Source organism: Hyperolius riggenbachi, chromosome 12 (assembly GCF_040937935.1).
Source record: "Hyperolius riggenbachi isolate aHypRig1 chromosome 12, aHypRig1.pri, whole genome shotgun sequence".
Taxonomy (NCBI): Eukaryota; Metazoa; Chordata; class Amphibia; order Anura; family Hyperoliidae; genus Hyperolius; species Hyperolius riggenbachi.
The window spans coordinates 25695695-25723307 of NC_090657.1; the positions used below are offsets into that span (position 1 = coordinate 25695695).

The 27613-nt window shown below is 42.2% G+C and overlaps 1 long non-coding RNA gene across 4 annotated transcripts in view; it reads right to left on the reverse strand.

Annotated features, from left to right (window-relative positions):
* LOC137541406 (uncharacterized) overlaps positions 1–27613 on the reverse strand; it is a 1168812-nt gene that overhangs the window by 388214 nt on the left and 752985 nt on the right. For 3 of the 4 annotated variants that reach the window (XR_011025153.1, XR_011025156.1, XR_011025151.1), the window contains exon 6: positions 3687–3750. The exons of the other annotated variant lie outside the window; for it this stretch is intronic. This is a non-coding gene — a long non-coding RNA (uncharacterized lncRNA). The remainder of the gene's footprint in view (positions 1–3686; positions 3751–27613) is intronic. 4 annotated transcript variants of the gene reach the window in all.

The window sequence follows — 27613 nt, forward strand, 5'->3', positions numbered from 1 at the left end:
ACGGTTAATAACAGAAGGATTAGTGTCTGATGACACTACAGTTTCATCAGAAGGCTACATGTACTTTAACTGACCCCTTGACAGGAAAACAAAAGCCCTGTTTATGATGCATTAGCGAACAATTTACATCTGTTAGGCTAGTGATGTCCAGAATATTTGGTTGCCTGCAGCAACTGATTAGTATCATCTTTTAAAATACATGTCTGCAGGTCCTGTGCTATTTAGATTTGTCTTTACTACCCTACATTGAGAGAGAAAACTGGGTTACCCTATTAGCCTGAAGCATAAATGAATTAACATGAAATGGGACTTTAAGCAAGATAGCGGTTTTTGCCAACTGCTGATGATCACCTGGCTTTTTAATGAAGATTTAGTGGGGGCTAGCATCCGCCAGACCCTTAGACTCTCTCTAGGCCCTAGGCAACTTCCTAGGTTTGCCTTGTGGATGATCCAGCTCTGACCTGACGGACAGCCCCTTCTAAGAACTATGGAGTATCCCACGCTGGTCACCTTCATTCACAGTTGGTAGGCAAAGAGGAAGCCAATATGGGAGTGAGTGTTCTTAGTGTGACATTAAGAGACTCTGTAACAAAATTTTCAGCCTTAGTTCTTCTATCCTATAAATTCCTTTGCCTGTTCTAATGTGTTCTGGCTTACTGCAGCTTTTCCTAATTGCACAGTGGCTGTGTTATCTCTGTTATATGATCTAATCTGTTTTCTTCTGTCGGCACAGTCGGGCTAAGGCTGGAATGTGTGGAATGTGCAGGGCTGCTTGTGATTGGTAGAAGCTATACACACACCCTCCGGGCCCCCTGCAGGCTCTGTATGACTCACACACTCTGCTTATGTGAGCCTATGACAAGCTGGTTAGTTTGTTTGTAAACACTGCCTAAAACTGGCATTTACAAGCCAGGTTTGCAGCAGAGAGTGGCAGAAACAGCACAGGGGGGCCCAGGAGAACACAATTAATAGAATGGTATGCTTTTTGCTGTAAACATTTTAGAGTACAGATTATCTTTAAGACTTGGAGGCAAGTTGAGCTGTCACACTATGTACACTAATTTCCTGAATGGCTCTCTAGCCTATGGTACAAAATACGGTGGCCCAGGAGATACTACAACTCCCAGAAATATAATCTCCTGGGCTGGCCTTCTGACAAGTTCAATTAAAGTAAATATTTCTTACCATGACATAAAAATATGTGTAACCTAGTTTTACCAGAAAATAACATATCTGGGAGTATCTGCAAGATCAGGAAGAATTGCATGGATGTCATATAAAATAAAAAGCATGGAGAAAACAAAATTAAAATTCACTGTACTGGCTATTTCCAGAGCAGGATGGATCTTTTGCAGTTTGTGTGAACAGGATAGCGTAGCCTGGGGAACAACTCATTTTTAATAAAGAAATATTTTTTTTTCTGTAATGACTTCTTTACTGTTTAAATTTGAACTTTGGATCACCTACTGCTCCCAGCTTGGTTAATCATATACAGCTCGCTCTCAGGTTTATGACCCATTTGGAAGCATCTGCCCCCAGCGAGCATTGATGACCCTACATCTGCCACTACCTATAGTATTATATTTCCTTATATGGTTTTGTGGCTGTTTTCTGTTTGGAGCTGTGAGTATGATTACGTGGACTTTATTAGAGACAGTCTTCTTTTCAAAGCAAGCTATCCAAGCATTGGCATCCTGCTGGGCATGTTCCTCAATGATCTCTACACCTCTATTTGAGATATTACAACCTGTTCTCTCCCGTACCATTGCAAACTGTCTATAAAGAACACTGACTTCTTCTCCAGGGCTGTGGAGTCGGAACAAAAAATCTTCCGACTCAAACTCCGACTCCGACTGCTCAGTTTATGAAACCACCGACTCCAACTCTGACAACGGGTACCCAAAATGCCTCCGACTCCTTGACTCCGACTCCCTAGTCTAATACTTACCAGGGCTATGGATTTTGTACAAAAATCATCCAACTCTGACTCCTCAGTTTATAAAATCACCAACTCTGACTTCAACTCCGACTCCGGGTACCCAAAATTGCCTTGATTCCAACTCCACAGCCCTGCTGCTATTTGGTCTCGTGTAGAGGCTAAGCCCATGTGCAGTGCTGTTTCAATGAATCTCATGAATGTTACATGTGGCTTTTTTTTTTTTTTTGCTTATAATATTAGTTGATTACATTTTATCTCCATGTATTATATATACCCGCTTCAGGCTCTGGAAATGCCACAGAGGCCCAGGTCTTAGGGAGCTGCAGCACAAGGGGCAGGTGGACATGGAAGAGAGGTGTTTTGACATGAAAAAGGAGGATGAAAGTTGGAAAAAGGAGGCCGCAATAGGGGGCAGCACGGAAGTGCTGCCCAAGGTAGCAGTGCATGAGAGAGGCTGCTGTGTTGGGATAGTATGCATGGAATAGGAAAGCTGCACATAGAATAGGGGGGTGTTGCTGCTCATGGAAAAGAAGCAACAAGACAGTTGGCCTAAGCCCTAGGGGCACTAAAAGTATAATCTGGCCTTGACCAAATTACATTCTTGTCCTGAAAAGTCCAACTAGTACTCTAAAGTGTACCAAAGATCAAGTTTAGTCAGGATCGATACTTACCCGGGGCTTCCACCCGCCCCATAAACACTGTGAATCCTTTGCCGTCCTCCCGCGGTCTGCCATTCAGCCGCAATCAGCCCTGGTAACTTGCTCAGTCGCGTTCAGTCTGGGTCTTCTGCGCATGCGTGGAGGATCTACTGCGCATGCCCAATAGATCCGGACTGACGTCACTGAGCAAGTTACCGGGTGACCTGTACGGCAGACCGCGGGAGGGACTCACACGTGTTTATGGGGCGGGAGGAAGCCCTTGGTAAGTATTGATTCTGACTAAACATTGATCTCTGGTTTCCTTTAAAAACTACATTTTATGAAAATCAAATGTGATGCCACAGTAAATCAGATTTTGATCCAGCTTGTAGCAGATCTTCACAAACAGCAAGGACTATGCTAATTCCTCTATGTACTGGGCTGGATCATTTGTTCCTCTTTCGCATTAAAATAAAGACAACTAAAAGCATTATATACCATCCTGATGACGGTAATGGTGAGAACATAGCATTCCAACCTAAGGGAAGGGAAGGGGGGAGAACATTGGGGTGCCCCATAATTTGTAGTTACCCCGCCTTGCACTGCACAGGAGGTGGAGGAGGGAGGAGCAGGGTAAGGTGATGGATCTATGCAGAGGAAGATGCACCCACTTTGCCTGCAGTGCCATACTGTGTGCACAAGTCTTGTGTCATGTAACAAATTAAGTACGTCAGGGTATTATATATTAAGTGTACCAGAGCTGAGTAAAAATAAAAGTTTTATACATACCTGGGGCTTTCTCCAGCCCCATCCACACGGATCGCTCCCAGGCTGCCGTCCTCCGCTGGCCACAGCTCCGGTACCGGGTCCCGTAACAACCGTCAAAGATGTACTTAGAGGGCGCACTTCTCTTGCAAACTGACCGCGATTGGAGGAAGTTTCGGAACCCGGTACTGACGCAGGAGAAGGCTGAGGACGGCGGCGTAGGAGCGATCCGTGCGGATGGGGCTGGAGGAAGCCCCAGGTAAGTATAACAATTTTATTTCTACTCAGCTCTGGTTTGCTTTAAGTTCATTTTGACAAGTTATTTTAAATGTCATATGAAATACCTTTTTGGATCAGCTTCTGTACCTTCCTATCTATATTTGGAGATTTTTGGTAGCTGAAGAGGTTCTGTAAAACAAAACACCCCAAAATCTATTACTCAAAACCGTTTAGATCCAGAATTTCCTTTGTCAGTGCTCTTTTCCATTCAAGGCATTTAGGCTAGCTTCACATTAGCAGCGGGGTACATTGACAGTGCGAAGAACAAAAGATGGGTATTGTCTCTGTTATCATACATTATGCCTGGATGTTGGTTCGCATAGTATGGCCCAATTCACGCTCACTGTTTAAACTCTGTCAATTTAAATGAATGGACAGCAATCAGTCCCATCACTTACCATCTTATGGAAACGCTGCGTTTCGATCCCGTTTTTTGCTGTCATCTGCCTGGCGCATAGTTGATCCTGAAGCACCAGTTTGCTTCCAGGACCACTTACCTCCAAGCCTCTGCGTCCCTCTGCAAGGGTGAAAAACGCTGCATGCTGGGAAGTGTTGCCAAAAGCAAACAAATACTTGTATGCAGAAAAGCATTTGCAATGAGACGACATATCTTTTGCAATAAGACACCGGGCTGCTGCAGGTGGCTGGTTCAGACGCCTCTCTGAACCAAGCCTAAATTCTCCTTCTGGAAGATTACTATGACACCAATATGTTCACACCCTTCCTTAAAGGGAGCCTAAACTGAGTAAAATTATTTAAAATAAACACATGATATAGCTGCAAATGAATATTACATTCTAACCTCACCGTCAGTTCCTTTTAGAGGCTCACCATTTTCTTCTTACAGTGATCCCTTCCAGTTCTGACAAAATTTTGTCAGAACTGAAATACACCAGTTGCTGTCAGTTATTTCAGCTGCTGTCAGTTACAACTGAATGTGCAAGTTAATGTCCATGTTTCCCTGTGTTTCAAGTGGGCGATATTACAGTTTAACAGTGTGCTGACCAGAAAGCTGTTATGGGGTAATGGCCATTTTCAAAATGGAGGACGGAGAATTCCATCGATCACAGTGGACAAACAAGACGCAGGAGAGGAGAAAGAGATTGGTGAGCAGACTACATGGGAGGAAAGTATGACCTGTATATGGTTATTTAGAGTTTTTATTTTCAGTTCAGGTTCTCTTTAAAGGGAACCTGAAGTGAGTAAAACATTTTTTTTTTAAAACACATGACATAGCTGCAAATGAATATTACATTATTACAATATTACATACTAACCTCACCGTCAGTTCCTCTCAGAAGCTCACCATTTTCTTCTTACAGTGATCCCTTCCGGTTCTGACCATATTTTGTCAGAACTGAAATATACCAGTTGCTGTCCGTTATATGTTAACTGCTGTCAGTTACAACTGAATGTGCAAGGTAATGTGCAAGGTTTCCTTATGGTTCAAGTGGGCGATATAACAGTTTAACAGTGTGTTGACCAGGAAGCTGTTATGAGGTTGGCAATTTTTAAAATGGAGGATGGTGAATTCCATTGATCACAGTGAACAAATGGGACGCATGAGAGGAGAAAGCGTTTGAGGAGTAGACTACATGGGAGGTAAGTATGACATGTGTATGGTTATTTTGACTTTTTATTTTCAGTTCAGGTTCTCTTTAAGGCCCCTTTTACACTTAATCAGTTGCTCTCAGTTATAACTGAAAGAAAACTGATTTTCAAAGTAATACCCATGTTTTCCTATGGCACATTTTCCTTTTAACTTGTTTTAACTGAAATCTTTTTCACAATGCACTGCTATGGAAAAAACTCGTACCAACGTGTACTAGCGCACTAGACACATTCAATTGCGACTTGTACACAATTGGTATTGTTTAAAAGGAAATAAATATGGCAGCCTCCATATAACTCTCACTTAAGTTGTTCTTTAACCAGTTCAGCCTACCTGGACAAGTAAGTTCGTCCAGATAGGATCTGCTGCTGCTGCGCGCGATCGGGCGCGCTCCTGCCGCCTCCCGCTAGCCCCCCCGATCAGTGAATGGGAATATAATTCCCATTCACCGATCTAACTCCCCCCGCAGAAAAACCGACGGTTTCTAATTAAAGACCGCCTTTCTTTCTGCCCAAAAAGTTTCCCCAGCCTCCTTGTAGTTCCTGGATGCGCGATCGATCACATCCAGGACTTTTTTGACTGTGGCCATCTTGTGGCCAAATAGTAAACTGCACCCACATACATTTTTTATTAAAGAGGAGCTGTTAGGTATAAGGTCTCAGAGAAAATAAACACATATATCAGTAGCTAAAGATTGGCTGTACTTACATTACATATGCATTTCACTGTCCACGTTTGGATTTCACAGAATTTGTATATAGTATATGCAGAGATAGATGCTCCTGACAGCTCATGGCAGGCTCCATGTTTTTCTGCCAAATGTGTCGTCATGTCCTGCCTGCTTCCTGATCACAGAGGAGCTCGTACAGAATAACACAGTGTGCAGGGAATATTAATGAGCCATGTGGCTAGGAACAATAGCTGACTCCTGCAGTGTACTCTGCCCCGAGATTTATCAGTGCTTCGCGCTGGACTGATTAGAAAGCTGCTGTAACGTCTCATTAGCAGCCGAGGGGAGGGCCCCAGAATGCTTTGCAGTTTACTATGCGGCTTGCGTCCTTATGGGTCTATAACAGCCTTTAAGATAAGCACACATCAAAGGTATGCTTGGAAGAACAAAGAGAAATCGAGAGCCCGATATGGTGTAGTATTGTTAAGTTGGTTGTGGTTAAAAGCAAAATATTTAGATATACTCACAAACATGGGTTACCCATAGGCAACCACTTCAAGTGCAGGTGGGGAGTATTAGAACCTGACCCCACTCAGGTTTTTAAGATGTCGCTCTCTGTAGATAGGAAATGGGGTAGCACCCCTCCACCGAGGGTGGACTCAAGATTTCAGCAAGGCTTGGTGTACAGAGGCGCCAGAGTAGAATAAAAACGTTTAAAAACCGTCTAAAAGAGGGGGATGTTCAGGTGGACTTACCTCCCTCAAAAATATAAAACTCAATTGAGTCACAATATATCAATACAAAAATATTTTATTGAACTCCACTTAGTGCAACGCGTTTCGCAGGTGTGGTCCTGCTTCATCAGGCAAACAGGAGTATAACTATAAAACAAACAGAAATATATACAAACATAATGACCCATATAAATAGCTTAAAATAAAGGCGCAGTTTAAAAACATAAGAAGACATGATAAAATTGTAACATTTTTGGTCGCAGTGTAGTAAAAACTCGCTCTGTCTAAAAATTGCATCTAATTGATCATAAAATATGCAAAAGAATCCAAAGTGTACACAAAAGTTAATAAATATCCATAGTTGTCAATTGATATGCTAAAGTTCATCAGCTTACAGATTAAAGGATAGTCAGTTTAGTAAGTATAACATATAGTACTATTTTATGGCCCTAGAGCTTACTTGCAAGAAGAATTACTAACAGTCTAAACTGATATAATAAAATTCAGCACCTCAGCAAGAGTGACTTACCTCAATGGGTCTAGATGCAGAAGTGAGCGCCTCTGTGTAGATGTGCGAGGGGGCTCTGCTTATATAGGGAGTGTGGTTGCACTAATTGATCCTAATGCACCAATCAAAATCTGCCATGTCAGCAAGGCGTGCCAATTTGGGTGCACCTGGAAGTGGTCATGAGGCTGGGACGCACACATGGACATCAAGGCAGCATGGTGGTATAGTGGTTAGCTCTCTCGCCCCGCAAGTGCTGGGTACCTGGTTCAAATCCCAGCCAAGTCAACATCTGCAAGCTTTTTTTATATATATTATATTAAGTCTCATTAATTATAGTAGTATAAGAACTCTGCGAGTGGGCAGTATCTATGTAAGGATTAGTCACTGGTATTCGTTGTTAAAAAATAATAATAATTAAAAAAAAAAAAAAAAAAAAAAAAAAATATTATATATATATATTGAATGAAAAAAGAAGTCATATTGCATTATTTGTGAGACTGCTAGTAAACTAATAGATCAGAAGAGACTATATATTGTTAACACCAGTTTTTGTGGTGATCAGGTAACAGTGTCACCATCTAGTGGTGAAAGTATATATGATAGCCCAGGTTATGTACAATGCTGGATAAAAGTGATACTAAAAGCTCTGAATTTTATACAAGCAACATAAGAATCAAACACAAGTTAAAATGGCAATTATAAAATTATATAAAATATTATTAAACAGATTAAATGGGAGAAGATAAGATCATAAAGTAAAAGAGAGGACCATTAAAACAGTATAAAATTGTGAGTACTAAAAATCAGGTATTTTATAGAATTAGATGGGGGGTTGGATCAGAAGATTTTCTCAAGAACCTCATTTAACCCCATGGGTACTAAGGTCTTCAGAATCTGGATCCAGTACATCTCCCTATGCCGCAAAATCTCAAAAGCATTGGTGATATTAGTGGGTAGGGCTTCTATTAGGGTGATCGTGAACAAGTGGGGGTTTTTGAGGTGATGGGTACCAAAGTGGCGAGACACGCTGTGCAGTGCATAGTTGTTGATTATATTTCTCTTGTGTTGCCCAATGCGGCTCCTGGTGGTCTGGGTAGTACGTCCGATATATTGTAACTTGCACGGGCATGAAATTAAATAAATTACATTCCTTGTTTCGCATGTTATAGTCTGTTTTATTGTGTACTGGATATTGGTTGTGAATGATTGGAAAGTGTCTGTTTGTGTAATGAAGGTGCAAGCTTGGCAACGGGGCTTTTTGCAGGTATAAGATCCTGGGCGTGAGGGATTGGTAGATTGTCCTGGGGTGTTGGAAGGAGGGTTCTTTAATCTACTTGGGGCCAGTAGGTTTCGGAGATTGGGGGCTCTCCTAAAGGTTAATGTGGGATTCTTGGGAATAGTTTTCACTAGATAAGGGTCCTGTAGCAGTATTTCCCATCTAGATTTGAGTATGGTTCTGATGGTCTTATGTTGGGAGCTGAATTTTGTAATGAATCTTGGAAAGAGGGCAGAGGAGGTGGTTGTTTGAGTAGGTTGTGATGTGGGTGGTGGGTTGGGGATGGTGGCTCTGTGTTTGGCATCTCTGATTAGTTTACGTGGATATTGGCGTTCTCTGAATTTTTCTGTGAGTGTTTTTGATTGTTCATTGTAATCTTTCCTATCTGTGCAGTTGCGAAATATTCGTCTGTATTGGCTATATGGAGTGTTGGTGGTCCAGGGGCGGTGGTGATGACTGTCAAAATGAATGTAATTATTAGCGTCGACTTTCTTGAAGTGTGTTTTGGTCTTGATGATATTTGAATCGGTAAACAGGATGAGATCGAGGTATTCTATGGAAGTGTGGCTGTATTGGGAGGTGAATTGTAGTCCTGCTGGGTTTATATTCAAAAATTCTACAAACAGGGTTATAAGTGATGGATCGCCTTGCCAAATGAATATCAGGTCATCAATGTATCGACGGTAGAAGATTATATTGGAGGAGAAGGGGTTGTTATGGGTGAATTTTAAATACTCTAAATAGCCCATTGCTAGGTTGGCATAGGAGGGTGCGAAAGAACTTCCCATAGCTGTACCTGTTTGTTGATGATAAAATTTATCTGAAAAGGCAAAAGTATTGTGCTTCAATATGAACTCAGCACAACCTATCAAAAAAGCTTGTTGTGCTGTTGGCATGTTGGGGTTGCTCCTTAAAAAGAATTCTAGTGCTGTGAGTCCAAAGGGGTGCGGTATGTTGGTATATAATGAGGTTACATCGCAAGTCAACCATATGTAGTCTGATTGCCAGTTTATATCTTTCAGTAGATGGATGAGATGTTGTGAATCTTTTAAGTATGAGGGAAGGGTCTGTACGTGGGTTTGTAGGTGTTTGTCTAGGAACTGAGATAAATTACTGGTGACTGATTCTATTCCGGAGATGATCGGTCGACCTGGTGGTTTGTTGAGTGTTTTGTGGATTTTAGGTAAGTAATAGAAAAACGGTATCTTGGGGTGTTGGTTTATGATAAATGCTCTTTCGTTTTTGGTTAAAATGCCGTTGAGATATGCTGTATTGATGAAAGTTTTTAGTTTGTTGTTATATTCCAGGGTAGGGTCATAGTCGCGGGGTGTGTAATGGTCGGTATTGTTGAGTAGTCTAAATGATTCTTCTAGGTAATCAGATTTATTGAGCAGGACCACTCCTCCGCCCTTGTCTGCTGGTTTGATGATTATGTCATGATTGTTTTGGAGGGTTTTAAGGGCTCTGTTTTCTGAGCGATTAAGGTTGGAAGTATGGATTGGTGTTTCAAGGTCCAGTTTTTGTAGATCCTCAAGTACCAGAGAATAAAATGTAGAGATGAAGTTGCCTTTGGATGCTGTGGGATAAAATCTAGACTTTCCTTTCAGTTGAGTAGTGATATATTTCTCTAGGGCTAGTTCACCTGGGACTAGGGTACAGGTAGGTATGTTCTCATTGTTGGTGATGATAAGGGCTGTATCGGGATCAAGAACAGGTTGTTTTTTTATAGCAAAATGCCGCTTTAATGTCAGTTTCCGTATATAGGCATTCAAGTCTGAAAAAAGTTCTGACATGCTTGAATTGTTGGTGGGACAGAAAGACAAACCCTTCTGGAGTAGTTCAGTTTCATGTGAGGTGAGAATGTGGGTAGACAGATTGAATATAGATTTCATATTATTGGCTGGGTTATCTGGGTTCAGAATCGGTTTCTCTTTTCTCCTTTTTCCTCTGCGTCCTCTCTTTCTGGGCTTGGGGGGGGGCGTTTCAGGGTAAACCTTGGTTTCAAGAGGACCCTGTTGCCTGTGGGGCTGGGCATGGGGAGCAGTAAGGAGTTCTGGGAGAGGGTAGAGGGAAGGTCTAAAAAAGAGGCCGTGGCTGTGATGGTTGTATCAAGATTCCCGTCCCCCCCGGAGGTGTTACTGGTCTCATGAATTGCATTGAGCTGATTGTTAGTGATGTCAGCCCCAAGATGTGTATCCACTACAGGAGTGTTGGGGCCAAGAACAACTGGTGGGGGAGGGGACATATTGTCCTGAGCTTGTGTTTGTGAATCGTAAATGCTCAGTTGGGAGGCTCTTAAATCATCTGGGGGCTCTGAATGTGGGACTTGAGGAGTGTTGCAGGTTTCTGCTCCACCAGTAGGTTTGTGACCTTGGGAGAGAGAATCTGGGGGGGCGCCATTTAGAAATTTGTACATAGGGAGTTCATTGATTTTGAAAATAGTTTTTGTGGGCTTTAGGCCCGCTGTTTTTTTACTTTTGGTTTTGGTGTTCCTTGGAGGTTTGGCTTTGGCCGCAAGTGGGTTGGTTGGGGGTGGAGTCTGATCTTGATTTGAGATAGTTGGAGCCGCAGAGGGCAAAATATTATTGATGGACAGTGTGGGGACGTCTACCATAGGCGCTTTTTTGAAAAGCGTTTTTTCCAACATAGTGGTGTGGGCAAAACTAAACCTAGGGGGATTGTAAGAGGGTGGGGGCGGAATTGGTGTGGTTGGTGCCTGTGTGTATTATAACCCTGTTTGTAGAATTTTTGAATATAAACCCAGCAGGACTACAATTCACCTCCCAATACAGCCACACTTCCATAGAATACCTCGATCTCATCCTGTTTACCGATTCAAATATCATCAAGACCAAAACACACTTCAAGAAAGTCGACGCTAATAATTACATTCATTTTGACAGTCATCACCACCGCCCCTGGACCACCAACACTCCATATAGCCAATACAGACGAATATTTCGCAACTGCACAGATAGGAAAGATTACAATGAACAATCAAAAACACTCACAGAAAAATTCAGAGAACGCCAATATCCACGTAAACTAATCAGAGATGCCAAACACAGAGCCACCATCCCCAACCCACCACCCACATCACAACCTACTCAAACAACCACCTCCTCTGCCCTCTTTCCAAGATTCATTACAAAATTCAGCTCCCAACATAAGACCATCAGAACCATACTCAAATCTAGATGGGAAATACTGCTACAGGACCCTTATCTAGTGAAAACTATTCCCAAGAATCCCACATTAACCTTTAGGAGAGCCCCCAATCTCCGAAACCTACTGGCCCCAAGTAGATTAAAGAACCCTCCTTCCAACACCCCAGGACAATCTACCAATCCCTCACGCCCAGGATCTTATACCTGCAAAAAGCCCCGTTGCCAAGCTTGCACCTTCATTACACAAACAGACACTTTCCAATCATTCACAACCAATATCCAGTACACAATAAAACAGACTATAACATGCGAAACAAGGAATGTAATTTATTTAATTTCATGCCCGTGCAAGTTACAATATATCGGACGTACTACCCAGACCACCAGGAGCCGCATTGGGCAACACAAGAGAAATATAATCAACAACTATGCACTGCACAGCGTGTCTCGCCACTTTGGTACCCATCACCTCAAAAACCCCCACTTGTTCACGATCACCCTAATAGAAGCCCTACCCACTAATATCACCAATGCTTTTGAGATTTTGCGGCATAGGGAGATGTACTGGATCCAGATTCTGAAGACCTTAGTACCCATGGGGTTAAATGAGGTTCTTGAGAAAATCTTCTGATCCAACCCCCCATCTAATTCTATAAAATACCTGATTTTTAGTACTCACAATTTTATACTGTTTTAATGGTCCTCTCTTTTACTTTATGATCTTATCTTCTCCCATTTAATCTGTTTAATAATATTTTATATAATTTTATAATTGCCATTTTAACTTGTGTTTGATTCTTATGTTGCTTGTATAAAATTCAGAGCTTTTAGTATCACTTTTATCCAGCATTGTACATAACCTGGGCTATCATATATACTTTCACCACTAGATGGTGACACTGTTACCTGATCACCACAAAAACTGGTGTTAACAATATATAGTCTCTTCTGATCTATTAGTTTACTAGCAGTCTCACAAATAATGCAATATGACATCTTTTTTCATTCAATATATATATATAATATTTTTTTTTTTTTTTTTTTTTTTTTTAATTATTATTATTTTTTAACAACGAATACCAGTGACTAATCCTTACATAGATACTGCCCACTCGCAGAGTTCTTATACTACTATAATTAATGAGACTTAATATAATATATATAAAAAAAGCTTGCAGATGTTGACTTGGCTGGGATTTGAACCAGGTACCCAGCACTTGCGGGGCGAGAGAGCTAACCACTATACCACCATGCTGCCTTGATGTCCATGTGTGCGTCCCAGCCTCATGACCACTTCCAGGTGCACCCAAATTGGCACGCCTTGCTGACATGGCAGATTTTGATTGGTGCATTAGGATCAATTAGTGCAACCACACTCCCTATATAAGCAGAGCCCCCTCGCACATCTACACAGAGGCGCTCACTTCTGCATCTAGACCCATTGAGGTAAGTCACTCTTGCTGAGGTGCTGAATTTTATTATATCAGTTTAGACTGTTAGTAATTCTTCTTGCAAGTAAGCTCTAGGGCCATAAAATAGTACTATATGTTATACTTACTAAACTGACTATCCTTTAATCTGTAAGCTGATGAACTTTAGCATATCAATTGACAACTATGGATATTTATTAACTTTTGTGTACACTTTGGATTCTTTTGCATATTTTATGATCAATTAGATGCAATTTTTAGACAGAGCGAGTTTTTACTACACTGCGACCAAAAATGTTACAATTTTATCATGTCTTCTTATGTTTTTAAACTGCGCCTTTATTTTAAGCTATTTATATGGGTCATTATGTTTGTATATATTTCTGTTTGTTTTATAGTTATACTCCTGTTTGCCTGATGAAGCAGGACCACACCTGCGAAACGCGTTGCACTAAGTGGAGTTCAATAAAATATTTTTGTATTGATATATTGTGACTCAATTGAGTTTTATATTTTTGAGGGAGGTAAGTCCACCTGAACATCCCCCTCTTTTAGACGGTTTTTAAACGTTTTTATTCTACTCTGGCGCCTCTGTACACCAAGCCTTGCTGAAAACACATCAAAGGTAACTGAGATTTTTATTTTCACTAATGGCTTTCTGGCTTCCTTCTAAACTGTTTAACACAGGAGAATAGAGGTTTAAATTAGCTTCTGCAGCCTGACAGTTACTCTTTAAACAATTACATTATTTTACATTTAAAATTAGCGGTTTTCCTCCCACACCCAAAATTACCCAAATACATTTTTTAATAAAAAAAAAAATTACAATAAAAAAAAAAACAACGTAAATAGTTACCCAAGGGTCTGAACTTTTTAAATACGCATGTCAAGAGAGTATTTTATTGTATAATTTTAAATGAGAAGCTTGTAAATAGTGATGGACGCAAATTGAAAAAATGCACCTTTATTTCTAAATAAAATATCGGCGCCATAAATTGTGATAGGGACATCATTTAAATGGTAAAACGGAGAAATAATGCATTGTTTTCATTTCTTTCTTAATCTTCCTGTTAAAATGGATTTAGAAAAAATAATTCATAGCAAAATGTACTACCCAAAGAAAGCCTAGTTAGTGGCGGAAAAACGATATAGATCAATTAATTGTGATAAGTAGCAATAAAGTTATTGGCGAATGAATGGGAGGTGAACGTTGCTCGGATGCATAAGATTTTCGACACTGTGGGGCTGAACCGGTTAAAGTCAGTTAACACTTGCACACTCACATGAAAATGTTCATACAAATGCATTCACAGAAATCAATCATCCAGGAACCACTGCTATCCCTACAGCTACAGGTACAGTGGGTTGCAAAAGTATTCGGCCTCCTTGAAGTTTTCCACATTTTGTCATATTACTGCCACAAACATGAATTAATTTTATTGGAATTCCACATGAAAGACCAATACAAAGTGGTGTACACATGAGAAGTGGAGCGAAAATCATACCTGATTCCAAACGTTTTTTTTACAAATAAATAACTGCAAAGTGGTGTGTGCATAATTATTTGGACAGCGGTTTTGCGGCGATTTTCACTGCCTCTGGTACCTGCTCTGCTCTCTCCCTGCTCCCGGCCCCCTCCTCCAGTAAGTGCTGATTGGACGATTGGACTCACCGCATTGCTGGGGTTCTGGGGGAAGGGCCTCTAGGTTTTGTTTCCCCCCCCCCCCCCCCCAGGCCAAAAGGTCCCAGTTCTCCCCTGGGCACACCGCCTCAAGTTAGGACATTGAAATAAGAATACTGGGGTACCTCTGCACGGTGTAGGTGACTACAAGAAAATTGTATTCTTTTGTACCAAGACCCTGGCATTTAACTTGTTGGTTCCTGGATGACTGATATCTGTGAATGCATTTGCATGTGAGTGTGCGAAGGGTTACCTGCCTTTGCCATTTAGCTGGCCACCCCCCCTTTTGCACCTCCCTAATAACTTACTTAAAGTGAACTTCCAGACTAAAAATCTACTCAACAGCACTGAAAAGGCTTTTCTTTAACAGCTTGACAGCATCAGAACTTTTTTTAACCAAGCCTCATTTTTAGCTGCACAGAATCTAAGCTCCGCACCATCAAAGAAATCTGCCCAGGTATTTTTCCCCTAATGCTGTGCAAAGCATGATGGGATTTCTGATGTTGTTGTTCTCGTTGCCTAGCACCTAGGTTCTCAACGTGTGGTACGCGTACCCCAGGGGGTACTTCTGATGGTTCCAGGGGGTACTCGAGCTTGATATACTTAACCAAGAGTAACAAATTTAGAGGTTTAGAAAATGTTAAATCTTAGTTAAGCAACACCAAATTAGTATTTTAGCTAATCAAAAACCATAGTAAATGCTTGGAAATTGTTTAGAACCTATTATGTACTGTACTATGATTAAATATATATTTGTCAAGGGGTACTTGTGACAATGTTTACTATGCTAGGATGCACTTAGTGAGTAAAGGGTTTTAAAAGGGGTACATACCAATAAAATGTTGAGAAACACTGGCCTAGCACACACAGCTGGGAGGAATGATCAGGACAGGGCAGTTGGAACTGTGTCTCATGCTCCCTGTCACCTCCTTTCAACCAAAAAGATGGCTGCACCCATGAAATCATAAACATTTGCCTGCTCTTTTAGAACAAGGTGGGTATGAGATTATATTACCTATCTATTTTAATTAACATAACTAATGTAACTTAATGATAGTATGTTTGTTTAGGCTGAAGTTCCTTTTTAAATGCCCTATCTCAAAGTTATGTGCCTGGATTTAGGTGTTTGTTAATTGTAAAATATTGGTAATATAAATTTACAATAATTTTTACATTGGCACCATCCAGCACTGCTGCTACGCATACTCACCTGTGCAGTGGATAAAAGACAGCTACCGTATTTAAAAAAAAATCAGAATTGTAAACCTTCTCACTGTAACCAACTCCCCCAAAAAATGTTGTTCTGAGTTCTGCTTTAACTTTTCTGTATTAGTAACGAGGTACTAAGATAGAAATTAAACACATGCTTTGGCTGTACCTTGGAGGACTTTTCCACACAAAATAAATGGATGTTGATTGGCCTGCACTGTGAAGACTTTGCAGCTGGGAGACCTTGATAAATGACCCTTTCGGGAGTGTGTATAAACTGAGGTGCCAGCCGCTAATATAGCAGTGGCTGAAATCCTGCTGCTGTTTCAGTTGTCCATTTAATTATATCCAGTGGTGAATGTAACAGATGGCTGGCCCCACGCATGCAGAGATCCCGGCAGGATCAGGCAGGACGCTTTAACCAGCATGGATGATAGCTGTTGTCAGCTGTATTTGTACATTAACCTCTCAGGCACCTGCTAGACAGACTTAACCCTTACAAATACAATTTGGCTGTTTTGTATCCAGTCTTACGTTTTTTTGTATAGTTGTATAGTTGGAGCATTTGTAATGTTGGTGACCCCAAGTAACAGCAATGTTATTAATTTATTGTTGATTGTGAGGTTAGTAGAGCAGATAACCACCTGTTCAGGGAACAAACTGATGAAGTAAAAAGATACAGACCTCTTACAGCCCCAGATACAAATTTGGCCTTGACAAGATATATTAAGCCAATGATAAGAGGCAAATTGTTCTTCTGATGACCTTTAAAAGGATGTTTGTAAAACACTGCAGGTCACAGGGAGTTTCCTCTAACTTCCTGTCCCTAAGAGGACTTCCATGGTCCATATGGCTTAAATACAAAACTGGCTGTCCTAGGAACAGGAAATGAGGGATAGCAATAAACACTAGTCATGCATTGACAGGAAGTAAAGAAAATACAGGCGAGGACATAGGACAGCAACAAAAATCCAAAAGCCACAGCAGGGCATAGCTATAAATCATGGATCCCCTTGGCAAAATGTTGGTTGCCTTCCCCCCCCAAAAAAAATTATAAGGTACTTATGTACCCTCTTGCGCCCTCCCACCTGTTTTGGATAACCTTTGTGGTTGGTACCCAGAAGTGTCTCCCCTCCTTTCTTCCCCCATTATAAGTAGCTAAATGTACCACCTAGCACTAGGTTGTCCCCCAGTATGGGTAGCCAGAGAATTAAGTAGCCAGAGAGTCCCCAGTATAGGTAGCCAGATGTCCTTCCAGTATAAGTAAAAAGAAGTAGTCCCTGGTACAGGTAGCCAGAGGAGCCCCCAGCATAGGTACTCATATTTGCCCCCGAGTATAAGCAGCTCTCCTTCCCTGGTTTAGGTAGCCAGAAGTAGCCCCCTCAGCATAGGTAGTCAGATGTGCCCCCCAGTGTAAGAAGCTAGAAGTAGCTCCCCCAGTATAGGCAGAAAGAGCAGCCCACAATATACATAGACAGAAGTAGCCCCAAGTATAGGTAGCCTCCAGTAGAGGTAGCAATAGGGGCCCTCAGTATAGATAGCCAGATGCCCACCAGGTTCCACTGATGATCTACCTTCTCCATGTGTCCTCATCTCTATGATTACAGTGCCGTCTCTCTTCACATAACCCACATGTGTTTCCTCATGCCCATTGATTCAAGTGCATAAAGTGAAAATCACTTTCTGCATGCATGCCATTACGTTTTGCATTCCATGAAGATCATTTTGTTTAATCACTTCAGGATGAGAGCAATTTTCACATATCAGCACTGTTCCCATTCATTCGTCAATAACTTTGTTACTACTAATCACACCTAAATTATTTATATATTGCTTTTTTCAGGACAAATTAGGCTTTTAGTGTGTGAAAATTTTCTTTAGTAATTACTAAATTATTAACTTTCTATGCATTTTAAAGGGAAATTAAGATAAAAAACACACTATTTCTCTATTTACATGCAGTATAGCTTTATAATAAACAGTGCTAAGTATAAGTTAAACTCACAAATTGTATTTGCTCATCCATCCTGGTTAGTACAAAATTTAGATTATGTTCCTAGCACAATGTATTTGGAAATAAAGGTGTCTTTTTTCTGTTTTTTGCTTTCTCATTGTACACGATCGATGGTTTTGAGACCTTATTTGCAAAAATAATTGTAATATACTCTCATGGCATACACATTTAAAAAGCCAAGTTCCTAAGGTAACAATACATAAATTTTCTCTTATATTCTGTCACTTTGTTTTCATTTTACAAGTCTTTTATTTTGGTACAGAATATGCGAAAATGTAATTGCTTTTTATTCAGTTTGTGGCTAAAAAGAATACACAAGACATGGGCCTCAACCCTAAAACTCTCTAAACTCATCACATATGTCTCTTGTAGTTTTGCTAAGACATTCCCAAGTTTGATCATAGTTTTAAAAATTACTTTTTTATGTTGGATTGAGTGTGTCCCTACCCAATTTTAATATGCTGTGCGCCCAAGCTTAAAGGGACTCCGAGCAGTGCAGAAACTATGGAAAGATGCATATCATTTTAAAGCTCTCTTTCTCCTCTTTCCAATGATATATAAACCGCTGCCCTACACCTTTTAGTTTTCGCTATTTTCGCGATTGAAATTGCCGCGGCCGCGATTTCAATCGCGAAAATAGAGAAAACTAAAAGGCGTAGGGCGACGATTTAGGTGTCGCCAGAAAGAGGAGAAAGAGAGCTTTAAAATGATATCCATCTTTCCATAGTTACTTGTATTATACAGGGCGACTTTTTCCTAAAGTCAGCAGCTCCATTCTGCTGAATGGAGCTGCTGACACTGGGGAAAGTGTCGTCCTGTGTAATACAAGTAACTATGGAAAGATGGATATCATTTTAAAGCTCTCTTTCTCCTCTTTCTGGCGACACCTAAATCGTCGCCCTACGCCTTTTAGTTTTCTCTACTTTCGCGATTGAAATCGCGGTCGTGACAATTTCGATCGCGAAAATAGAGAAAACTAAAAGGCGTAGGGCGGCGGTTTATATATCATTGGAAAGAGGAGAAAGAGAGCTTTAAAATGATATGCATCTTTCCATAATTTCTGCACTGCTCGGAGTCCCTTTAACCTCCCTGGCGTTCTGATTCCGTGCTACGCACGGCCGCAGGTGGGTTTTTTTTACCTATTTTTTTTTTCCATGTAGCTAGCCTATCGCTAGCTACATGCTTCCCCCCTCCCTGCTCCATCCCTCCCACCCTTTCCGATCGCCGCCGGCATGATGACCCATCCGGAAATCCCGTTCTGAACGGGATTTCCTTTAGGGCTTCCCCCGTCGCCATGGCGACAATCGGACTGACGTCATCGACGTCATGAGACGGAGTCCCGATCCACCCCTCAGCGCTGCCTGGCACTGATTGGCCAGGCTGTGCACGGGGTCTGCGGGGGGGCCCTCTTTCGCGTCGGGCAGCAGCGGATCAGCGGCGAGCAGCGGCAAGCGGAGAAACATGCAGCTAGCAAAGTGCTAGCTGCGTGTTTCAAAAAAAATTATTCAAATCGGCCCACAAGGGCCTGAGTGGTGACCTCCGGCGTCTCTGCTAGGGAGGTTAGGACACACCAAAATGTATTCTACAACTCTTCATGGTTAAAATGATACCACATATGTCTAATTTAGTAACAAACTGGTGGTGCAGTCTCCACAACTACACTGGACAAATGTATTCATCCAGTTAGGCTTAAAGTAAGTGTCCAAGCAAAAAAAAAAAAGATAAACTTACCTGGGGCTTCCTCCAGCCCGTGGCAGCCGTCCTGTGCTCTCGCCGCAGCTCCGGAGGCTCCTTGTGTTCTCTGCTGCAGAACCTAACCTCGCCAGGTTGGGTTACGGGTCAGCGTCTCCTGCGCTCCACCGCGTGGGTCACGTGGTCCGGCCGACGTCATCAGGACGGTACTGCGCAGGTGCAGAACTACTGCATCTGCGCAGTACCATCCTGATGACGTCGGAGCCTCCGGAGCTGCGGCGAGGGCACAGGACGGCTGCCACGGGCTGGAGGAAGCCCCAGGTAAGTTGATCTTTTTTTTTGTTGTTCTTGGATGTTTCCTTTACATGGTTAAATTGGGGAAAATTACGTGAAATCAAGATTACATGGTAATATTAATTGCAATCAAGCGACAATTCACAATATCCATTACAAGTCAAAATATCCATAACAATCAACACAAGTCTGTGGTCACATTTCTGGATGTTGAACACAAAAATGAACACGTTGACGAGATCCTATCATGGGAGCAGTTCAAGTCCACAACATTCTTCCCACAATCTGAGTATTGTTTGGCAATCCAGCTTTTTCACTATATGTGGTCAATGATACCAAGCTCGCCATCACCATCTCAATTGACATGCTACAAAACCCGCTGCGAACGTTGCCCATTTGAATTAGGGCTTATCTTTTTATACTCTGCCTTCTCCCTGCCATTAGAGCCTACCAAGCTTCAATGCCTTGCTCTCTTGGGAACAGGATCTGGGCAGTTCTCTCCACTGCCTCATTGGGCCAAATGTTATAGTGCCCTATTCAAGGGCAGTATCAGTTTCTCCCATACAGAAACAAATATGAGCATTCTCCACCTTACTTATCTAACTCCAGACAAACTACACCGTATACTATCAGTCAATTCATGCTTACGCTTCTGATGCTGCTCCTGCAACGGTACCTTTGTGCATGTATGGTGGTTCGGTCCAGTGGTAAAAGCTTACTGGGCAAAAATGTCTACCCTCGTAATTTCAGTTTTGGACAGAACTATCCCTACTGGCCCTCTCATGCTATTACTTGGGGCCAAACCCTGGGGCTGGAAATTCCCACAACATAGATTAGCACAGCATAATGCCAAGGCTGCCAGATTGCACATAGCAATGGCAACAACCAACCCTCTCTTTAGACTTGACCATAGACATTATCACTAATATTCCTGTTTCTGAGAGACTCATAGCTGTGGTCATTGGTCAATGACACAATGGAAGTCTTTACAAAGATGTTGCAGCCATGGCTAACCCATATTGATAACACAGGCCTCAGATCGATGGTCTTCTCTACATGAATATTGTCTGTAACAGTGAGTGTTACATTTTTATGATATATTCTGTGGCTATCTAGTTAATGATGCACTGTGAATGTAAAATGTTTGTATATTTTTTCTGTAAGTCACTTATTGAATTTTGTTGTTGTCATCTTTGAATGTCCCGCTGGGGATAAAATTGCTACCCGCAATGTTGCTCAAATTACTTTTTGTCAATAAAAACCTTTTGAAACTAAGAATGAACACGTACCATAGGAACTGATCAGGCTGTGTAATAACGCACATTGTAATACTTACAGTGTGCAGTACATCGCACACATTTTGCAACGTAAAGGATCAGCATACAGATGTGTTTGTGGATGGTATATGTTATGCACTGTAAGGGCGCAGGGAGAAGCCGAATGATGGCGCTTCCTGCTCTAGGTAATCTTGAGGTATACAACAAATATATTCCCCTACTGATTACCTAATTTGTTTCTTTGGATGTGTAATTCGGGTGTTGGCTATTGCCTGCTCCCAAATTATGTTCTTGTTTTTTTATAGTAATTCAGGCTTCGGCTAATGCCGGCACCCAAATTATGTTTTTTTTTATATAGCAATTCATGCTTCGGCTATTGCCGGCACCCAAATGACTCAGTGAGCACCGCTACGACTGCCCCCAAATTAGCTGTCTCACTTCTTCCTGCATATGTAATCAGCTACACGGAGCAGGAACACTTGCTTACTTTCCATACTTGCACTAATTCAGCAACTTGCAGCAACTTTGACAGACTGATAATAGGATCCCTTTGAATTGATTGTATTTTATGTGCACAGGAAAGAAAGTGTGCAAGCTGAATAACTAACTAACTAATGTGCAAAGATACAGAGGCGCCAATAGAATAAAACAAGGTAAAAGGTTTAAAACGGTTTAGGTGGCGGTGGTGGACCGTCCACACACAAACAGACCAAAAAGCTGTTGATTGTAGAAAAAAACAATTTATTCACATACTCCTACAGTGAGTATGTGAATAAATTGTTTTTTTCTACAATCAACAGCTTTTTGGTCTGTTTGTGTGTGGACGGTCCACCACCGCCACCTAAACCGTTTTAAACCTTTTACCTTGTTTTATTCTATTGGCGCCTCTGTATCTTTGCACATAAAGTTATCCACCCTTGGTGGAAGGGTGACATACCCTCCTTTCTTCTGTCTACAGAGAGTGACATCTTAGTCCTGAGTGGGGACAGGCCTAATCTCCCCACCTGCATATACAGTGGTTGCCTTAGAGCAACCCAGGTTTGTAAGTATAATACTTACGATTTATATTTCCTCCTATTTATACATAATATACTACACTATATTGGGCTCTCGGTCTCCCTTTTCTTAACTAACTAATGTTTGCCATTAATCCTTGCAATTTATAAGATGAACCAAGCTACTTATTTTTTAAAATGGCGAGTTCTACTTTAACACTCTGTGGACTGGCTGCCTTACCCCCCTTAAGGACCAGCCTATTTTACATGTGGGGGGGTCAGGCAGCTGGATACCCAGTATAGATAGCTAGGCATGGGGTCCTCTGTATTGCCAGGTGCCCCCAGTATTGTCAGCAGCCTTTACTCACCTCCCAGCCACCAGTGATGAGTAGCTCTAGACCCTCCGCTCTGGCCGGCATCCCCGCTCGCACTGCCGCTAAGTTCCGGGTCGCGGCTTGATGATGTCATCAAGTCGGGACCCGAAACTTAGGGCAGAGCGAGTGGGGATGCCGGCCAGAGCGGAGTGGGTGAAAATCACCAGGGGGACATCAAGAAGGTGAGTCCCTGTCTTCTTCTTCCCCTCAGACCGCCGCTGCCAATAGTGATCACTACAATCAGCCAGCGATCATAGTGATCATGTGATCAGGAGCCAATCGCTCCTGATCACTGAGGGGAGATATCAGCTGTCATATGACAGCTTAATCTCCCCTCTCGGGTGCACACGATCGCGTCAGGAATGGAAATGGCAGGTGGCGTAAATCCTACACCGCATCAGAGTTAGGCAGCCACAAGTGCAGCGTAGGATTTACACTGCACGGTCCCCACAAGGTTAAATGTAAAACTTTGATTATATGGTTAAAGCAGGAGGCAGCTCTTCTCTATAATGATACAATATTTGTATGTCATGTCACTCTTTAAAGAGAACCATAGACAAAGCTCAGGTTCAGAAACAATACTTACCTAAGGAGAGGGAAGCCTCTGGATGAGGCTCCTAGAGGCCTCTCAATGCGGCTTCCCACTGCATCCTCTAGTCCCTGGTTGCTGTTTGTGGTCCCTCCGGCTGATCAGGTTCTTCTTCTGGCATGAGCATGGCTGTACAGCCACACCTGCTCAGTAGCACGGAGCCACTCATGCACAAGAGGCGCGGCTGTACACACATAGGCGCAGTACGGCTGTGCTCATGCTTGAAGAGGAACGTGGCTCCAATCAGATTACCAACAAGCCCTTGTGGGAAATATCATTCGGATACAGAGGTTTTCCACTTCTACAACAACAACAACAACAACAAATAACATTTGTAAAGCGCTTTTCTCCCATGGGACTCAAATTTCATAAGCATGGCTCCGACCATCGTGGTACAGAGGAAGAATTTTATAAGTCTGGAAATGCCAGGCTAAACAGGTGGCTTTTCAGTCTGGATTTGAATAGCTCCAGGGATAGTGCTGTCTTTACTGGGTGTGGCAGGGAGTTCCAAAGAGTAGGGGCAGCATGACAGAAGGCTCTGTCTCCAGATTTTTTGAGGTGCACTCTGGGAGTGACCAAATTTATAGAACTTGCTGATCTGAGGTTGTGAGTATGTGATTTTGTCAGGGGTACACTTAGAATTTTGAAAAAAAAATATCTTTTCAAACAAAAGAAAGGCAAACAACTGATTGATGCACAACCAATTGACAGTGGAAAATATATAAACACCCCTTGAGTCCACATCACAATATTAATGACAGAAGTATACATTTGAAACATAAAATGGGATAGTCTGTACCATGATGCATAAAAAAGAGCAATAAAAGCCCTCAGACCTAGGCTTATCATATAATAATAATAATAATAATAATATGAACATCAGAGGCAGATACATTTGTGTACTCATAGCGAATCAATGATGTTAGGAGTAATATCCAAGTTGGCAATAACTGACTCGTTACGTTTTAACCAAGAATTCCAAACTTTGTAGAATTTGGAGCCTGAACCCCTGGCCAACCAGGTCAACTTATAGAAAGGGAGGGAAAAGTAAACTAGCTGCATCCATAAAGTAAGAAGGGGACTCAGTTGTTTTTTCCATTCTAGTGAGATGGACTTTTTCACGTAGAAAAATAACAATCTTACCAATAACTTCTTATGACTACCCAAAGGCCAATCCTCCACCAACCACAACAGGCATGTTTTACAAAAATAAGCAACAGGGATGTTTGTTTTCTCTCTGAAAGGACAACTGAAGTGAGAAGAATATAGAGGCTGCCATATGTAGTTCCTTTTAAACAATACCAGTTGCCTGGCAGTCCTGCTGATCTATTTAGCAGCAGTAGTGTCTGAATTACACCAGAAACAAGCATGCAGCTAATCTAGTCAGATCTGACAATAATGTCAAAGACACCTGATCTATGCTTGTTCAAGGTCTATGGCTAAAAGTATTAGAGGCAGAGGATCAGTAGGACAGCCAGGCAACTGGTATTGCTTAAATGGAAATAAATATGGCAGCCTCCATATCCCTCTCACTTCAATTGTCCTTAAAGAAGGTGAGGACTTTATGGTACACTATAAATACGAATTCCAAAATTGCCATTGCTGTGAATTCCTTTCATAAATTTATGCTATTAAAAAATTATTCTAATTCCATTTAGAGCTAGGTAAGAATTAAGAAAAACTTACCTGGGTCTTCCTCCAGCCCCTTTGAGGCCGCTCGGTCCCTCGCCATCTCCCAGCGCATTCCAAGATGAAGCGTAACAAGGCCACAGTTCTGGACTGTCTAATGGGGAACTAGAGCGGCCCGGGGTGACGGCCAGGGGACCGAAGGCCTCAAGGGGACTAGAGAATTTCATCTCAGGTATACTTTATATACACAGATCAAAAGTGTTAATAATTAAAGTCTTATTAATTAAAGTCTTAAAAATTATTCATTTTTAAAACACAAACCAATCCACTCACAGGAAGCAAACTGTTAGGGCCCTTTCACACTGTGCAGGTTGTGTTGCGATACAGATGTGCAGCGCAACTATACAGTGAAGCTTGATGTAAACGAAAGTATGCTTTACTGCCACTGTAAACACACACACATTACCTGGTTAACGCACAGCATGCTGTATTTTAACCACTTGCCGACCAAGTGGTTTCCCATTGATCTGTGCTGGGTGGGCTCTTCAGCCCCCAGCACAGATCGTATTGCAGGCAGGGCGATCAGACTTCACCCCTTTTTTCCCCACTAGGGGGATGTCCTGCTGGGGGGGTCTGATCGCCGCCGCTCTGCTGTGCCTTGCGTGGGGGGCTCCTCAAAGCCCCCCTCCGCAGTGCTATTCCCCCCTCCCTCTCCTTCCCTACCTCTCCCTGGCTCTGTGGGCGGTACAGGACGGCAATACATCCTGTACCGCCTCTGATAGGCTTCAGCCTATCAGACGGCGGCGATCCCCGGCCTATCAGAGGCCGGGGATCGCCGATCTCCTTTACAGCGCTGCTGCAGCGCCGTGCAGTGTAAACACAGGGGATTTCTTCCCCGCGTGTTTACATTTCGCCTGCGAGCCGCGATTGGAGGCTCGCAGGCAGTTCACGGAGACACCCTCCGTGAACTGACATGGAATGTTTCCATGGAAACCCGCAGACAACCAGTTTACGCCAATCGGTGTTAGCTGGTCGTCAAGAGGTTAATACATTGGAACCCTCTGCACCACACTCGATGTGATAGGGCCATAGGAATATCATTGTATCGTGCTGAGATGCAACAATATTGTCCATTGTAATGTGTTTTATATGTACACAAAAACAAAGTAAGTAACCTGAAATATGGGTTGTCATAAATCCTTGCAATATAGAGCAAAAGTGAATTATCTGGGTATTTCCGAAGGAGAGATAAATTTCCCTATAAATGGTTAAAGTGGACCCAAATTAAAAATCTATTTTCTAAATTATAATAATAAATAGTAACCTTTTTTCAGCTGCATGATGACAAATATAAAATATTTTACATTTATTGGAGGAACCCCTCCCTTCCTTTCATATTGCCGGGATTTGTCCGGCAAACTGGTGGAGCAGATAAAAAACAAAAACAAAACACAGGCTGCTACTGATGATGTCACAGGGGAGGTGATCTCAGCTTGTGTGAGATTTCACATAGACGACGCCCCTGTGAGGGAGGGTAGCTGATGACAAACACACCCATGATCTAAACCCTCCTACTAAGCTCAGAAGCAATGGCTGCCACCTGTATAACCCTAGTTATGAAAAGAGAAGGGTGAAAAGCATGCACTGAAATGCTCATAGGCTTGAAGTATGTATGTGTCAGAGTGGTGCAACTACATATTTTGAATTTAAAAAATGTTTGGTTTGGGTCTGCTTTAACCTGGTTTCTGTAGCTGATGCTGGAAGTCTCTCCACATCTATCCATAAGCCACTGTACATTTTACAGTTATTTTCTCCTGCCTGCCAGCAATGTCACATCATCAAGTCCAGGCCATTATTCAAGTGCAGGATGCTGCACACACATTCCTGTAAACCACACTTTCCAAAGTGCCTTCCTGTAGCAGCAATCTGCCCCAAGCCCACAAACCGTAACTCAGAAATGTTATCATTTTAACCATATTTGCAGCTTTTCCCAAGTGACACCTGTTCCTGCTGGCCTCATCTGTATGGTTAGATTCAGCTATGTATTATTTAGAAATGTTTTCTGAGCAAGAGCATTTTTTCTTTACAATAAGAGCATCTATTAGTGTAAAATGGAAACAAATGCAATGATATTATGAAAACGAAAAAATGATAGCACTGTAACCACTCAGCAGCAATAAAAGGTCTCAGGTTTCACCATTAAGGCTTCAGCCAATGTGTGTGTGTGTGTGTGTGTGTGTGTGCAGAGCTGTGGCCAGTACATTACTCCAGGTCTCCTCTGTTAGCCTGGGCAGCAGAACACAGCAGAAATGGGAACTCTGCTGTCATTATATGCCACATTCTCCACATCAGCAGAATGTGGACACACTGGGCCAGATTTATCTAGAGTGTCTGAGACAAAATATTAGTAGGTTTTTAGAAATCCGAGCAGAACTGTCTCAGGCATTATGGTGGGAATACACGGTGCGTTTATGTGCCGCCGGTGCGTAACCGCTCGTCCACGCATGCGCGCGAATCAATTCCCACTCGTCCTTGCGAGCACTTCCTTATCTGCGCTTCGTTTCTTCCATTGTCCGGGGCGCGGTATCGACCCACCGCGGTGATCGGACAGGTTGAATATTATCAATTGAGCCATCAGCAGCTCGATTGATAATATAAAACGAGCCGTGTATGCCCAGCATAAGACAGTGCAGTGTGTGAGGTAAATTGCTGTTGCTCAGGTAACCAACACACCTGCTGTATTGATAGCAGCAGGCTCTGAGGAGGAATTCAACAGGGGGGAGGAGCACATCACAAATCATGTATAGCCAGCACTCTGCAATCATGTCTAGCCTGCAGTGT